Source organism: Eschrichtius robustus, chromosome 5 (genome assembly GCF_028021215.1).
Source record: "Eschrichtius robustus isolate mEscRob2 chromosome 5, mEscRob2.pri, whole genome shotgun sequence".
NCBI classification, from domain to species: Eukaryota; Metazoa; Chordata; class Mammalia; order Artiodactyla; family Eschrichtiidae; genus Eschrichtius; species Eschrichtius robustus.
Window position 1 is genome coordinate 131,143,091 of NC_090828.1, and position 16,021 is coordinate 131,159,111.

Consider the following 16,021-nt stretch of genomic DNA (forward strand, 5'->3'; position numbering starts at 1 on the left):
GCAAAGTCTCCACTCCCGGGAGAGGAAGGAGCCCTCCGCATTCAAGTCTCTTTCCTGTGATTTTTAAAATACATATTATATAAAAACTTCCTCTTCAATTGGAATTCTATAAGATTTCTAACAAATAAGTATATGCTTCTTGACGGTAATTACGCAGTAAAGGCTTATTAGCACCCTCAGAAGTAGGTCACAAACTCCTTATGGAGGAACCCCACAGAATGAGATACGAGAAGCCCTCACGCATTAAGCAAACTGGTCCTCTCTGTTCTCTCTCTCTCTTTCTCCTTAATTTAAAAAAAGAAGTAACGGATGATCCCCTCCTGCACAAAGGTACAAGACCTCCCTCCCACTCCTGTCCCCCGGCCACTGCGTTTCCCCACCTAAAAGTGAAGACTGTCGCTAGCTTCCTGTACCTCCTTGCAGAGATATTTTTAGCTACCCAAGCAAATAAGTATATGTGTGCTCCCCTCTGTACCCCCCAGGGAGAGTTTCCTAAGCATTCACAATTACATCACAAGAAGCAGCCCAACTCTGCTGCAGGCCAACAGGAAAAAGTTTAAAAATACCAGGTTCAACAAGAATGAAGAAACACACAGCAGGACAGCCTGATGTAATGTACACATGTGAGACAGCCTCCAGTCTTGACTCTGCCACTTCCTGAGTGGCAATGGGAAGAATACTGGCTCCACATTCATTAAGTAAGATTAAGGGTGGGAAGGGCTTGCACAGGGCATTTTTTAAAAATAGCTCCAGGACTTCCCTGGAGGGCCAGTGGCTAAGACTCTGCGCTTCCCAGGCAGGGGGCCCGGGTTCGATCCCTGGTCGGGGAAATAGGATCCCACATGCCGCGTGGTGTGGCCAAAAGAAAAATAAAATAAAAAGTACTTTACATTAAAATAAATAAATAAATAAATAAATAATAAAGAGATCCTCTCTCGATCCCTTACTTACGGTCCCTACTTTGTGGCACTCGGGCCACAACCACAGACGAGTGCCGAGGACAGGGGCAGAGAACAGAACCAGCTGTGAGCTCTGATCTTCTGCGTCTACCACAGGCTTCTCCCTAAGACAAGTTCAAGGTAGGACCATTTTCACTCGTGACCGAAAACAGCAATGAGTTACTACTTCTCCTAAGTGTACAGACTGGCTGGGCTCAGCTGGCAGGTCCTTCTGCTAATCTTGCCTGGGATCACTCAGGCAGCTGCTGTCACCTGCCAGCCTGACTGCAGCTGAAGAGTCTACAGTGGCATCACCCACATGTCTGAGGCACTGATGCTGGCTGTTGGCTGGACCTCTTGCCACACGTGACCTCTAACCACTCAGTAATACAGTCTGCAGTTCATTACACGTGGTTGGAACATTCCAAGAGGGCGAAGGGATGTGGCCAGGCCTCTCAAGGCCCAGGACACAGAATGTGCAAAACACTTCTGCAACATTCTACGGGTCAAAGCAAGCCGCGAGGTCAGCCCAGAACAAAAGTGTGAGGAAATGGACTCTACCAGTTAATAGGAGCCACAACATATTGCAGCCACGTGCGTCAATCTAACATATATGTAGCCATATGTGTAGTGGGCATCTGCAGAATGACTACATGGATGGGGTAAATACATCTGTCTTCTCTGTTTGCCCATTATCTTGATTACTTTTATTTACCCATCAATTTATCATATATCACATCTCATTACAGAAGATACAAAAGAAATAACTATAATCTATGACTTGACTTGAAAACGCTTCCAACTTACTTGGAGAGAACAAGAGATACGTATTCACAAAAAACTTGTCAATGTGAGAATTCAGCACAAACACAGGGACTTCCCTGGTGGCCCAGTGGGTAAGACTCCACGCTCCCAATGCAGGGTGCCCGGGTTCTATCCCTGGTCGGGGAACTAGATCCCACATGCCACAACTAAAAGGTCCCGTGTGCCGCCAACGAAGATCTCGCATGCCACAACTAAGATCCAGTGCAGCCAAATACACAAATAAATAGTAAAAAAAAAAAAAAAACCACAAACACAGGATACACAGCTAGCAGACCTCACAGATAGAATGCCGCACCTGCCAAATAAGGGCTATGAGTAAGTACTGTGGTTGTTTAGAGAAGGGATGGATCAAGAAGGCCTGGAATGACCAAGTCAAAACCAGTCAGACAAGGCTCAGTTTAAGCTTTGTCTCGAAACATGGATGGGACGTCCTACATCAGTTATGGCACTTAATAGGGGGAAAAAGCCTAAGCAAGTGAGGGACGTGGAAACTTGTGAATGGTTGAGGGAAGAAGTGTGGCAACAGAGACAGTGAGATACCTCTGAGATGGGCAAGCATTATTACTCCCACTTTTTTTTTTCGGCCGTGCAGCTTGCGGGATCTTAGTTCCCCGACCAGGGATTGAACCCAGGCCACAGCAGTGAATGTGCCGAGTCCTAACCATTGGACCGCCAGGGCATTCCCATTACTCCCACTTTGAAGATAAAGAAATGAAGCTTAGAAAGGCTAGGCTAAAAAAAATTTAAAAAAAAAAAAAAAAAAAAAAACCCTGCCCAAGATTTTAAAGCTAATAACTGTCGGGTGATAATTGAAAATCAGATCTGCCTGGCCCCAAAGTTAGTATTATTTTTGTTATACTGTAATACCATATACTACTGCCTCATTGAAAGTTCAAAGCATGGGTACTTAATAACTCAAACATGAAAATGTTAAAGTTATATGGGGCATGAGAAGTAGAGGATTAAGAAACAAGAAATCAAATTACAAAGCACTCAGGAAGCTTTAATAAAATAATATTCCATATCACAGCATCAAGTAGTACAATTTAAATTACCAACACCAGTGAATCAATAAGCACATCAAAAATTTCCCTGGAAAATACGTAGAAAGCAGGCATCATAATGACAAGCCAACCCCGAAAGCTAGAAACGAGCAGAACCAATCCACACTAGGCAAAAGCAGTTGCTTCTATCAATAAGACAATTTTTCTGCATTATAATCATTTGTACAATTACGATATGGTGTGAACCTTTAAAGACGCCCGGCGTGCCCGGCCAGCAGTGGTTCTCTCTCCTCCTGGGCCATCCCACAGCCCACTCACTGGTAGCCACACAGTCACTCAGTGAACAGACCCTGGGCCAGCGGTGTGACAAGTGTCCCAGGCTAACTCCTGGAAAGCCCAGAAGGTAAGACTTGGTCAAGGCCCTCCAGGAGGTCACTGCCTGGAAGGAGGACGCGACAGAAAAGCAGACGGTGGTGGCGGTACTGGGACAGGCCCTAAGCCGGGGGGCCTGTAGATGGCGCTACAGTGGCAGAGAAAGGGGAAGCGGCTGCCTGAGGGACTTCAGCGGGCCCTTCAGGATGGGCCCCTGCCACGCACACCAGGCAGATGCAGCACCCGCCCCCCCTCCGGCTGTCACGCGTCACTCCCCCCACTCCTCACCCACTGCGGATGTGGCCTCCGGCCTCCCTGCCTCCTTCCCCAACTCCTCTCACCTCCTGTAGCCTCCTGTTCTCGGCCCCAGCAAGCCCTCCCGGCCTGGTCCTCAGCTCCCTGCCATGCCATCCTCCTTCCCCACCACAAATGCCCATCCCTCCAGCTCTTCCGTTCAAGTGCATTGCCTCAACCTCGTCGATTCCATAAACTCCTTCCCAGTCTCACCTTCCTTTGAGTCTGGATTAAATTCCATGGGGGTGTCAACAGCATGGAGCTACCCTCCACTGTCTCTCTCTCGGGAGTCACTGCCTAGTAATCCCGAACCCTGGGTGAACCAGACACACTGAACCGGCTGCCTTCTCGGGCCTGCAGGGGTGACCATGCGGAAGAGAAGACACACATACCCATCCAGGCTGGTTTTAAACTGATCTCAAACTTCAGAAGGCCCTTCACCACCAGCAGCCTTCCAACTCACGTTCTCTGGCAACTCTGCTTGCCTTTCTCTCCCAAAGGGCTTTCCCGTCTTTTCCGCAGACACCCATCTACCCGACCCTGCCGCCCCCTCCTGACCGGCTCACCTGCTGCTCGTTCAATAAAGCAGGCAGGATGAGACAACTGGGACGTTCACCAGCGACCCGGGGCGGCCCCCTCAACTTTTCAGCTGCCTGCTCTCCAGCATCTACCTGCAAGCTCCCCTCCATCGCCTCGCTCCCGGCAGCTGAGAGGCTTCCTCAAGGCCCCTGGAGCTCACAGGCCTTCCATCAGCGACACCAGGGACGGTGGAGCCCCTGTAAGCAGCCGTCTACACCCGTGAGCTGCACGGAGGCACTCCCTGTTCACCCTGCAGCCCTCCCCTCGGGCCCCCTGCCACCCCTCCACTGCAGCCGCCCTGGTCAGGAGCACCAGTGACGGCCCTGCTGGCAGACCTACTTCACTAACCCCACCTCTCAGGGGCATCCCAAAACTGACCCCTCCTTCCTTCCGAAAAATTTCCCACAAACGAGCGTGCCTTCCTGCTACTTCTCTGGCTGCACCGCCTCAAGTTCCTTTAACCATCTCTGCTCATCTCCCAAAGCTCACCCCAAAATAATAAGCATCCATTTCCATGAATTTTTTAAATCTCTATAAAACTGGTGACTCCCAAATTTGAATGTCCGAGCCAAATATCTCTGAACACCAGTCACAGGCACAGGCCTCTTTTCGGTGCCAAACTCTTTACCACTTCAGGGCCTTATCTCTTGCTGTTCCTAATGCCTGAAACGTTCTCCTTATGCCTGCGCTGGCCTGGCTGTCACTTCAGCTTCAATGTCACCTCCTCAGCAAGCCCTTTAAAGACCACTCTAGGGGGTCGGTCCCTTGTCACTGCATCCTATTCTCTTCAAAGCATTTATGACAAGTTGTAATTTATCGCATGTTTGTTTACCTATTTGCTGTCTGACTTTCCCACAGGACTGTCAGTCTTATGAAAGAGGGGGCCTTGTTTATCTTGTTCACCTAATACCTACAACCATGCCTTGTACAAACAAGGCACTCGAGAAATAGTTTTTGAATGAATGAAGTTTGCTTGAGTTGAGAATCAGAAGAAAACAGTCATTGGCAGTCATTAGTAGAGTTCAATTTCTTCTTGGGGAGTGGGAGGAATGGGGGGGTAGGAAAAACGCAAAAAAACATTTCAGATAAAAGGAATGTGCAAATACATATGGACAAAACACAAAGAAGAACAGACTATGGCCTGCTCAAGGGAAAACAAGCCATTTGGAAAGGCCAGAGCACTGGTTCCCAACCTGCAAACACTATTGACCCCCGCCCCTGAGGTGAGAGGGTGCAGTGATTAAAGGTTGCCTGAGAGGGACTTCTCTGGTGGCGCAGTGGTTAAGAATCTGCCTGCCAGTGCAGGGGACATGGGTTTGAGCCCTGGTCTGGGAAGATCCCACATGCCGCGGAGCAACTAAGCCCATGCGCCACAACTACTGAGCCTGTGCTCTAGAGCCTGCGAGCCACAACTACTGAGCCTGCGAGCTAAAACTACTGAGCCCGCGTGCCACAACTACTGAAGCTCACGCGCCTAGAGCCCATGCTCCCCAACAAGAGAAGCCACCGCAATGAGAAGCCCGCGCACCGCAACGAAGAGTAGCCCCCACTTGCTGCAACTAGAGAAAGCCCCTGTACAGCAACGAAGACCCAACACAGCCAAAAATTAATTAATTTTTTTTAAAGTCTGTCTGAGAATTAGTGCAGACACAAGCCACACATTATCCATGACCTAAGTATTCCTAGCCGTATTTTCAAACTTATGCAATGCAATTATGAATCTTTAAATGCAAAAATAATGTAAGAAGTATTTCTAAATTCTTATTTTGAGTTTGAAAATATTTCTCAATTAACAGATACCAGAAATTCCACTTACATAGAGCCCTGTGATGCTGAACACTAAAAAGAGTTCTTGGGACTTCCCCGGTGGTCCAGCGGTTAAGAATCCGCCTTCCAATGCAGGGGATGCGGGTTCGATCCCTGGTCAGGGAACTAAGATCCCACATGCCGCAGAGCAACTAAGCCCGTGCACTCTACAGCCCACGTGCCACAACCAGAGAGCCTGCAGGCCGTAACCACTGAGCCCGTGCATTCTAGAGCCTGCACGCCACAGCTAGAAAGAAGCCTGTGCACCGCAACGAAAGATCCTGCACGCCACAACGAAGATCCCTCGTGCCACAACTAAGACCTAACACAGCCAAATAAATAAATAAATAAATATTTTTTTAAAAAAAGAGTTCTTATTCTCAGAAAGCCTGGCTCAGACCAGAAAGACTGAGCACAGACAAGGCCCAGCAGTCAACTTCCAGCACCAAAGGCCAACAGTGCTGTGGTCTCCAGGGAGCTCTGTACACGTCATCTTTGAAATGCAGAATCACAAGACTTTGGGTGGACATACAATTATTTACCTTGGAGAGATCATTAAAATCTGCAGTTCCTCAAGTTATCACAAGAATACTCTGCAATAGGGGAAAAAAAATCAGTTGAACTCCCTCTTCTCTCTATCACTCACCCCAGTGTGAATAATAATTAAATACAGTGAAGTCATGACAAAAAAAACCAACCATAATGTATGATGTAAATGCCCAAAAGTGAGTTAACAGAAGAAAGTTCACTGTATTAAAAGTGCAGGTCATATGAATAGAAATAAATCATTAATATTGGTTAATTTCTGGTACTAAGATTACAGATTTTTCTTTGTACTTTTCTGTATTTTCTAAATTTTTTCTATGATGAATATAGAAAATATGTTACTTTTATAATTACAAAGAGAAAAGTATTATTCAAAAACCAGGCATTACCATTTCATAATGGAGGAAAATCTCCCTTTCAGTATTATGAAATATAATGTATAACTATCAGTGAAGTGTAAAACAAGAAGAAAGTCTTAAATTCCCAAAAAGATGGAATTGGTGGATTAGTTACTTCCACAGATTATGTGGTAGAAAACTACACAATGGAAAACACAAATAAGTACCAAAAAAAAAAAACAGCTCCATATTACTGTATACATACTATAAAAAAAATAATAGGAGAAAATAAATATACTGCACAAGTGCCAGATAAATTATTCATTCATAATGGTTACTACTTGCCTTCACTAGTATTTTAATGAAGTAATTTCTTAAAAAATTTTTCAGATATTTTTCTTCTTTGTGAACTGTAAAAGTAGAACATAGTTTTAATTTTATTTTTGCTTCTCCTATGGCAGGTTTATAATAAGAAGAATTGCTTCTATTTTTATTCTACTCCTCAAAGATGAAACAAGATGGACATACACTGAAAACTGCTGAAGCATGTTGATAGGTACATGAGAATTTGTTACACCATTCTCTTCACTTCTCTATGTGTTTAAAATTGTCTGGAACTTTTAAAAATCCAAAACACTTTTTAACTTCTTCAAAAGAACTGTAAAGCTTAAGTCTATGTGGGAAAAAAAATACATAAAATACCTGCAATAAAATTAGTAATTAACTAAACAAATAAGGATGTGAAACTGCATTAAACTGCATATACATAGTTACACATATAGCATATACAATGTATGACATTTATATACATATAGTATGATATAGCCCACATGTGAAAAAAATTACAGAAGAGAACAAAAATGGAGTATGTAAAAGATTAATAGGTAGCCTCTGAGTAATAGGTTTGAGAGCTTACCTCCTACTCCTTAATAATTTCCTCTACTCTTCATATTTTCTAAGAAGAAAAGAGACATTTTTAAAAGTCTTAAAAGAGAAAAGCAGTTATTTAACATTCATCTTATTCATTCAAGAACTGTGAAACCAAAACTAACTGACAACAAAGACACCTCCCTATTGACTGCTGACTTTTCTTCTCCCAATGATACACACAAGACCAATGTCAACATCAGCATACCAAGCTGTTACATTACCAAGGCAGTTACCCCAGACAGGAAAGAATAGTAATAATATAGATTACAGATTCCCAAGGAAGGGTCTTAACGTGAAAACAGGAGACCTCGGCAGGGAGCCAGCTTATTGGAGAAACAAGGCTCATCACAGACACTAACCAATAGGCCGGCTCCTCTAGAAAGAGGGGACCTAAATTTCCACTCAGGCTAGCAACATTTACTTCTGCTGTATTTTTCAGAGAGCTTCATTTACAGTTCCATAGCTGTGACCAGCTTTTTTTTCCATTTGTTTACTATACCAATGGAAAACAGATCCTTAAACCTGAATGACTGCTTAGTAATTGTTAGTAACAGCTTTATTGAAATATATATCACATATCATTAAATTCTCCCTTTTAAAGTGTATGTACTGCCCCTAGGTTCAGACGCAGACGTAGAGAATGGACCTGAGGACACGGGGAGGGGGAAGGGTAAGCTGGGACAAAGTGACAGAGTGGCATGGACATACATACACTACCAAATGTGAAACAGCTAGTGGGAAGCAGCCGCACAGCACAGGGAGATCAGCTCGGTGCTTTGTGACCACCTAGAGGGGTGGCATAGGGAGGGTGGGAGGGAGACGCAAGAGCGAGGGGATATGGGGATATACGTATACGTATAGCTGATTCACTTTGTTATAAAGCAGAAACTAACACACCATTGTAAAGCAATTATACTCCAATAAAGATGTTAAAAAATAATAAAGTGTATGTAATTCAGCAATTTTAAATATGTTCACAAAGTTGTGCACCCATCACCACTACTTAATTCCAGAACATTTTTATCACCACAAAATGAAACCCCTATCATCCTTTAGCAGTCACTCTCCAACCCCCTCTCCCAAACCCATGAAAACCAATAATCTACTTTCTGATGGAATGGATCTGCCTGTTCTGGACACTTCATATAAATGGAGTCATAAAATATGTGCCTTTCATATCTGGCTTCTTTCACTTAGCATACTATCTTCAAGGTTTATCCATCTCATAGCATGGATCAGTATTTCATTCCTTTTTATGGCTGAATAATATTCCACTGAATAGCTGTACCACAGTTTGTTCATACAGTTATCCGCTGATGGATATTTGGAATGTTCTTCAGCAATACTTATGGTCCATCTTTTTTATCATAGCCATCCAAGAGGGTATGCAGTAGGCATCTCACTGTGGCTTTGATGTGCATTTCCCTAATGACTCTGGGTGCTGGGCTTCTTTTCATGGACTTGTTGGCCAATTTGGACATCTTCTTTGGAGAAATGTCTAATCAAATTCTTTGCGGGACTTCCCTGGCGGACCAGTGTTTAAGACTCTGCACTTCCAACGCAGGGGGTGCAGGTTCAATCCCTGGTCGGGGAACTAAGATCCCACACGTCACGTGGCGTGGCCAAAAAGCAAAAAACAACAACAACAAAAAATTCTTTGCTTATGTTTTTAATTGGGTTGTCTTTATTGTTGACTGTGTGTGAGTTTTTATATACTCTGGATAAAAGTTCTTTACCAGATAAATGATTTGCAAATATTTTCTCTCATTCTGTGGGGTGTGCTTTCATTTTCTTGATGGTGTCGTTTGAAACATAAAGTTCTAAATTTTAATAAAGTCCAATTTGCCTATTTTTTTGGTGTTGTTGCTTGTGTTTTATATGTCATACCTAAGGAACCACTGCCTATTTTACCACAATAAAAAAGAAAGAAAAGAAACTACTGCCTAATCTAAGGTCATGAAGATTTGCATCTACATTTTCTTCTAAGAGTTTTACTGTTTCAGATTTTACATTCTGGTCTATGATTGAGTTCATTTATATATATGAGTGAGGAAACGGTCCAAATTCATTCTTTTGCATGTGGATATCAACTTGTCCCAGCACCATTTGTTGAAAAGACTATTCCTCACTGAATTGTCTTTGCACTCTTGTTGAAAATCAATTGACTATAAATGTAAGGATTTATTTCTGGACTTCCATTCTATTCCACTGATCTGTATGTCTACCCTACCCTTTATGCCAGTACCAGACTGTCTTGATTACTGTAGCTTTGTAGTAAGTTATAAAAGTCCTCCAACTTTGTTCTTCCTTTTTAAGATTGTTTTGACTATTCAGGGTCCCTTGTATTTCCATACGAATATGAAGATCAGCTTGTCAACTTCTGCAGAACAGACAGCTGGGATTTTAATGGGGAGTATGTTGAATCAATTTGGGGAATAGTGCCATCTTAACAATACTAGGTCACTCGATCCAAGTACATAGGATGTCTTTCTATTTATTTAGACCTTTAATTTCTTTCAGTGATGTTGTATAGTTTCAGAATTTAAGTTTTACACTTCTTCGTTAACTTTATTCTAAGTTTTCTATACTTTTTTTAAATTAATTAATTAATTAATTTATTTATTTATTTATTTTTGGCTGTGTGTTGGGTCTTCGTTTCTGTGCGAGGGCTTTCTCTAGTTGCGGCAAGCGGGGGCCACTCTTCATCGCGGTGCGCGGGCCTCTCACTATCGCGGCCTCTCTTGTTGCGGAGCACAGGCTCCAGAAGCGCAGGCTCAGTAGTTGTGGCTCACGGGCCTAGTTGCTCTGCAGCATGTGGGATCTTCCCAGACCAGGGCTGGAACCCATGTCCCCTGCATTGGCAGGCAGATTCTCAACCACTGTGCCACCAGGGAAGCCCAGCTCTAATTGTTTTATAGTAGATTCCTTAGGATGTTCTATATACAAGATCACATCATCTGCAAATAGATTGTTTTACTTCTTTTCCAACCTAGATGCCTTTTATTTCATTTTCTTGCCTAATTGCCCCAGCTAGAAGCTCCAGTACAATGTTGAACAGAATGACATAAAAGGACATCTTTGTCCTGTTCCTGATCTTGGGAAAAAATCAATTTTTTATCACTAAGTATGGCATCTGCTGGGGGTTTTCATCAATGGCCTTTATCACATTGAGAAGTTCCCTTCTATTCCTAGATTGTTGAGTGTTTTTACCATCTAAAATGCTTTTCCTGCAGCTATTGAGATGATAATGTGGTTTTTGTCCTTTACTATTATTATGGTTACACTGATTTCCAGCTGTTAAACCAACCTTGCATTCCTGGGATAAATCTTAGTTGGTCATAGTGTATAATCCTTCTGATCTGGTGCTGGACTCAGTTTGCCAGTATTCTGTTGAGGATTTTTTTTTGCATCTATATTCATAAAGGATACTGGTCTGTAATTTTCTTTTCCTATGATGTCTTTGTATGGTTTGGTTAACAGAGTAATAACATCCTCAAATGATGAACTAGGAAGCACCCCAGCCTCCTCTTTATTTTGAAAGAGTTTGCAAAGAATTTGCATTTGGTATATTTGGTAGAATCACCAAATGTGAAGTCATCTGAGTTGGAGCTCTTTGTGAGATGTTTCTTGATTGTTAATTAAATCTCTTTACTTGCTATTGGACTATTCAGATGTTTTATTTTTTCTTGAGTCAATCTCAGTAATGCCATTCTAGGAATGCATACACTTTATCTAGGTTGTCTAATTTGTTGGCATATAATTGTTCCTAGTATTCTCTCATATTCCTTTTTATTTCTGTAAGCTCAGTAGTAATGTCCTCTCTTTCATACCTGATTTTATTAATTTGAGTCTTGTCCTTGTTTTTCTTGGTCAGACTAGCTTGACTAGCTTAAGGTTTGTCAATTTTGTTGATCTTTTCAATTCTTAATCTGTTGATTTTCGCTTTTTTCTCTAGTTCATTTATTTCTAATTTAGTATTTATTTTTTCTTCCTTCTGCTTGCTTTTGGATTAGTTTGCTCTCTTACCAGTTTCTTAAGATGGAAGTTTACATTACTGATTTAAGATCTTTCTTCTTTTTTCATATAAGCATTTATAGCTATAAATTTCCCTCTGAGCACTGCTTTTACTGCATCCCCAAGGTTATGGTATGTTGTTTAATTTTGTGCATGGAGCATAGTAGGTGCTAAATATTTATTGTTGAACAATGAATGAATGGCAGGGTTCTTCTTTTAATTGTGGAAAAACATACATAAAATTTACTATTTTAACCACTTTTAAGTGTACAGCTCAGTGGCATTAAGTACATTCACATTATTGTGCAACCATTACCACCATGTTATGTTGTGTTTCTGTTTTCAGTCATCTCAGACTATTTTCTAATTTTCCTTGTGATTTCCTCTTTTACCCATTAGTGACTTAGGAGTGTGTTGGTTAATTTCCACATATTTGTGAATTTCCCAATTTCCCTCTGTTACTGATATCTAATTTCATTCCATTGTGGTCAGAGCACACTCTGAACCATTTCCATCCTTTTAAATTTATTGAGTCTTGTTTTATGGCATAACATATAATCTATCCTGGAGAATGTTTCACATGCCCTTGAGAACAATGTGTATTCACTGTTATTGGGTGTGCTGTTCTACAGATATCTGTTCCTTAATGATTTAAAAGAGTCTATCTGCAACTGGATCACATTTAAGAAAAAAACAATTGCCAGTTATGGACATCTTAAATTTTTCATATTATCCCCCACTTTTATACTGACTACTTATTCCATATATATATTTATACATGTATATTAAAAAAAATCACGTCTCCCCTTTAAAAATAAAAATCTCAGTTTCTAGCACCATCTTAAGGGCTGGTTTCTAAGAGTGAAACCTACTAAAAAGGTAAGCAGAAAAGAGCATATATACCCATACGAGAGATTTTCTAACAGGTTTCTGAAACATAAAATCTCCAGACTTAGGTAAATAAGAAGAGAGCAGAGCATTTGATATGTCATTTGATAGCATGACAGCTGACATGGCTATCCCAAGTTTCCCAAGGGAGCTGGGTTACACACAGCGGAAAAAAAGAAAACCTTATTAAGTACGGGTTATTCAATGTGAAGACAGAAGGTGTAAGAAGCTTGGGATATAAAAGCACAGAGTTTTTCTCTTTTACTGAATAAAGAAGTCAAGCTAAGAAGTACTGCAGCAGTGGTTTAAAATTTGGGTTTCATTTCAGCAATTTACAATAAGCATAGGTACTTCACATTTAAAATAGTGTTTTCCAATGCACTAAGTGATTATAAAAATGCCACCTTCTTTATTCCCCCACAAAACCTCTGTAAGATCGTTACTGTCATGCCTATTTCACAGATTCAGAAGCAAAGTAACTTCCAGGGTCACACAACAAGTATGAAACAGAATCAATATTTGAACCTGGGCTTCTAATTCCAAATCCAGGGCTATTTCCACCAAGTCACAGCTGCTGCTTCTCACCAAGAATACACACAAGTCTCAGTACTTTAGACCTGAGTATATATAACTTAGGAAAAAGACCTACACAGGAAGGATACATCCACCACACTTAATGTTCCCAAGATAAGAGCAGAAGAGCCTGAACAGAGAGAGAAGCAACCTGTCCTGGCACAGCACACATACTAAGCAGGGGCTCCAGAAACAAGGAACAAAGGAAGAGGAAGAACCATATGCACCCCCAGAAGTGAACCTAGGAGAGCAATCAGCAATCGTTAGCTCAGAGAGCTCAGTATTTCCCACAGATGCCAAAGGGCTGATCAAAAACAGGAAAGAGAGAGAAGAAAAAGGGTAACATATAACCATTGGGGGAAACTAGGTGAATGGTGAAGAGAAACTCTCTGTACTATTTTTGCCTCTTCTTGTGAATCTACACTTATGCCAAAATGAAAAGAGGAAAAAAGTGAAAAGATGTACATGATGTGGACAGACTCTTGGTCCTAGTTTCCTAAAGTTCCTTAAATACCTAATGTGCCAGCCAATCTGTCAACGAATTCCAGGTCCACTGGGGGAGGGAAAGACAAGTGAAGGATCTATTCCAACAGTACATCAAGGTACTTTCCTGGAAGATTAGCTACTTTTCTGATGACTCCTTAGTAGACAGAAAAAGGAAAGACTACAACGATGAAATAAACATAAGGTCACCCCTGGGTAAAGCTCTGTCTTAGGCGTGCACTGCCATGAAAACACATGCTCTGCTACTGTCTCTCACGCCCAGATCATTTCCCTTGCTGCTATTCCTTGCTCCAGAAAGATTCAGACTGAAGACGCAGAATCTGAAGGACTGGGAAGACCTACAGTCACAGAGCCTTCAATGATAAGGAATCCTGTGCTTGCTGAAGAAAGAAAACTGAGATGAGCACTTTAGAGATTCACTTATTCATTGAGTCTTATTAGGGTTAGCTTCAAATCCTTTCAGTGCAGTGCAGGTGACCTGGCAGAGAAAAATAATTTGCAACATCAGCTGGGCAATGACAAGGACACTGAAAACACAACTTCACATACGGCTTCCTACCCACCCACCATTCAACCAGATTTCAAGCATATAGACTTTGAATCTGTACTCTACTAAGCTTACACGTAACAGCTAGGGAAATTTTGCTCTATTTCTCAGATCAACCATAGCAGAACACTGCTATTACTATAATAACCTTTTTCCATTCATATTTTATGGATTCAGGAAAAGAAATCCAAAAGAAAAGCACAGAAAGAGATCTGTGCCGTGCCTATATTAGTCTGCACTGAACTGTACATACAGATGATGTCCCATTTCCACACTGAGTGTGACTTCCTCAATATTTTTCCAACACTGACTTATTCCTACTCATCACTAACATGGCTTTCTTTAAAATGCCTAAAAACCTGACTCTAGTGCTACATTTAAACAAAAAAAATCACTTAAGAATGTAATTGAGGACTTCCCTGGCGGCACAGTGGTTAAGAATCCACCTGCCAATGCAGGGGACACGGGTTCGAGCCCTGGTCTGGGAAGATCCCACATGCCGCGGAGCAGCTAGGCCCGTGAGCCACAACTACTGAGCCTGCGCGTCTGGAGCCCGTGAGCCACAACTACTGGGCCCACGTGCCACAACTACTGAGCCCGTGTGCCACAACTACTGAAGCCCATGCACCTAGAGCCTGTGCTCCGCAACAAGACAAGTCACCGCAATGAGAAGCCCGTGCACTGCAACGAAGAGCAGCCCCCGCTCGCCGCAACTAGAGAAAGCCGGCGTGCAGCAACAAAGACACAACACAGCAAAAAATTAATTAATTAATTTTTTTAAAAAAAGAATGTGATTGAATATAATCAAATACACATTTTAATACACTGCTGATGAGAATAAAATTCATAACTATCTAGGGCAATTTGGAAACCTCTATCAATAACCTTTAACTATGTCTTGATCCAATAGGTCCAAATCTAAGAATTCATCTAAGGAAATAATTTGTTAAGTATTCTAAAATGTATCTATAAAGTTGTTCACTGCAGCTTTCGTGAAAAAGACTTTTTAATAAAAATAAGTGTTCAAGAACAGGAAATTCGGAAAGAAATTACAGTACGTCCAAACAACAGCATACCATGCAATCATTGAAAATCAAAGTAAAAATATGTTCTTATTGCCCTGGAAAAATATCTACAATCAGTTTAGTGAAAAAAGCAAACTAGAAAACCCCATGTTTCTGATGTCCTTTTTGTTTGTAAAATAAAAAGTAGTCACTTATATTCTTGGTACATAGAAAAAGTATGGAAAGAAACATACCAAAGCATTAACACTCTATTTTCTACAATGAAAATGTACTATTTATATAATTTTTAAAAATACATGTTAAACCCAGAAATAAACCCACACACCTATAGTTAATTAATCTTCGACAAAAGAGGTAAGAATATACAATGGAGAAAAGACAGTCTCTTCAGCAAGTGGTGCTGGGAAAGCTGGACAGCTGCATGTAAATCAATGAAGTTATAACACTCCCTCACACCATACACACAAACTAAAAACTTAAATATAAGACATGACATCATAAAACTCCTAGAAGAGTACATGGCAAAACGTTTTCTGACATAAATCGTAGCAATGTTTTCTTAGGTCAGGCTTCCAAGACAACAGAAATAAAAACAAAAATAAACAAATGGGACCTAATCAAACTTACAAGCTTTTGCACAGCAAAGGAAACCATAAACAAAATGAAAAGACAACCTACAGAATGCGAGGAAATATCTGCATACAATACGACCAAAAAGGGGTTAATACCCAAAATATACAAACAGCTCTTACAACTCAATAACAAAAAAACAAACAACCCAATCAAAAAACAGCCAGAAGACCTAAACAGACATTTCTCCAAAGAAGACATAAAGATG

The 16,021-nt window shown here is 41.4% G+C and overlaps 1 protein-coding gene across 9 annotated transcripts in view; it reads right to left on the reverse strand.

Annotated features, from left to right (window-relative positions):
- CLASP1 (cytoplasmic linker associated protein 1) overlaps positions 1–16,021 on the reverse strand; it is a 264,431-nt gene that overhangs the window by 233,282 nt on the left and 15,128 nt on the right. For 3 of the 9 annotated variants that reach the window (XM_068545278.1, XM_068545274.1, XM_068545275.1), the window contains 2 exons: positions 7,619–7,657; positions 6,361–6,411 (listed from right to left, as the gene is read on the reverse strand). The exons of 3 other annotated variants lie outside the window; for them this stretch is intronic. The gene's annotated coding sequence lies outside the window, so the exon portion shown is untranslated. The remainder of the gene's footprint in view (positions 1–6,360; positions 6,412–7,618; positions 7,658–16,021) is intronic. 3 more of the 9 variants (XM_068545280.1, XM_068545281.1, XM_068545279.1) reach the window with 1 other exon arrangement.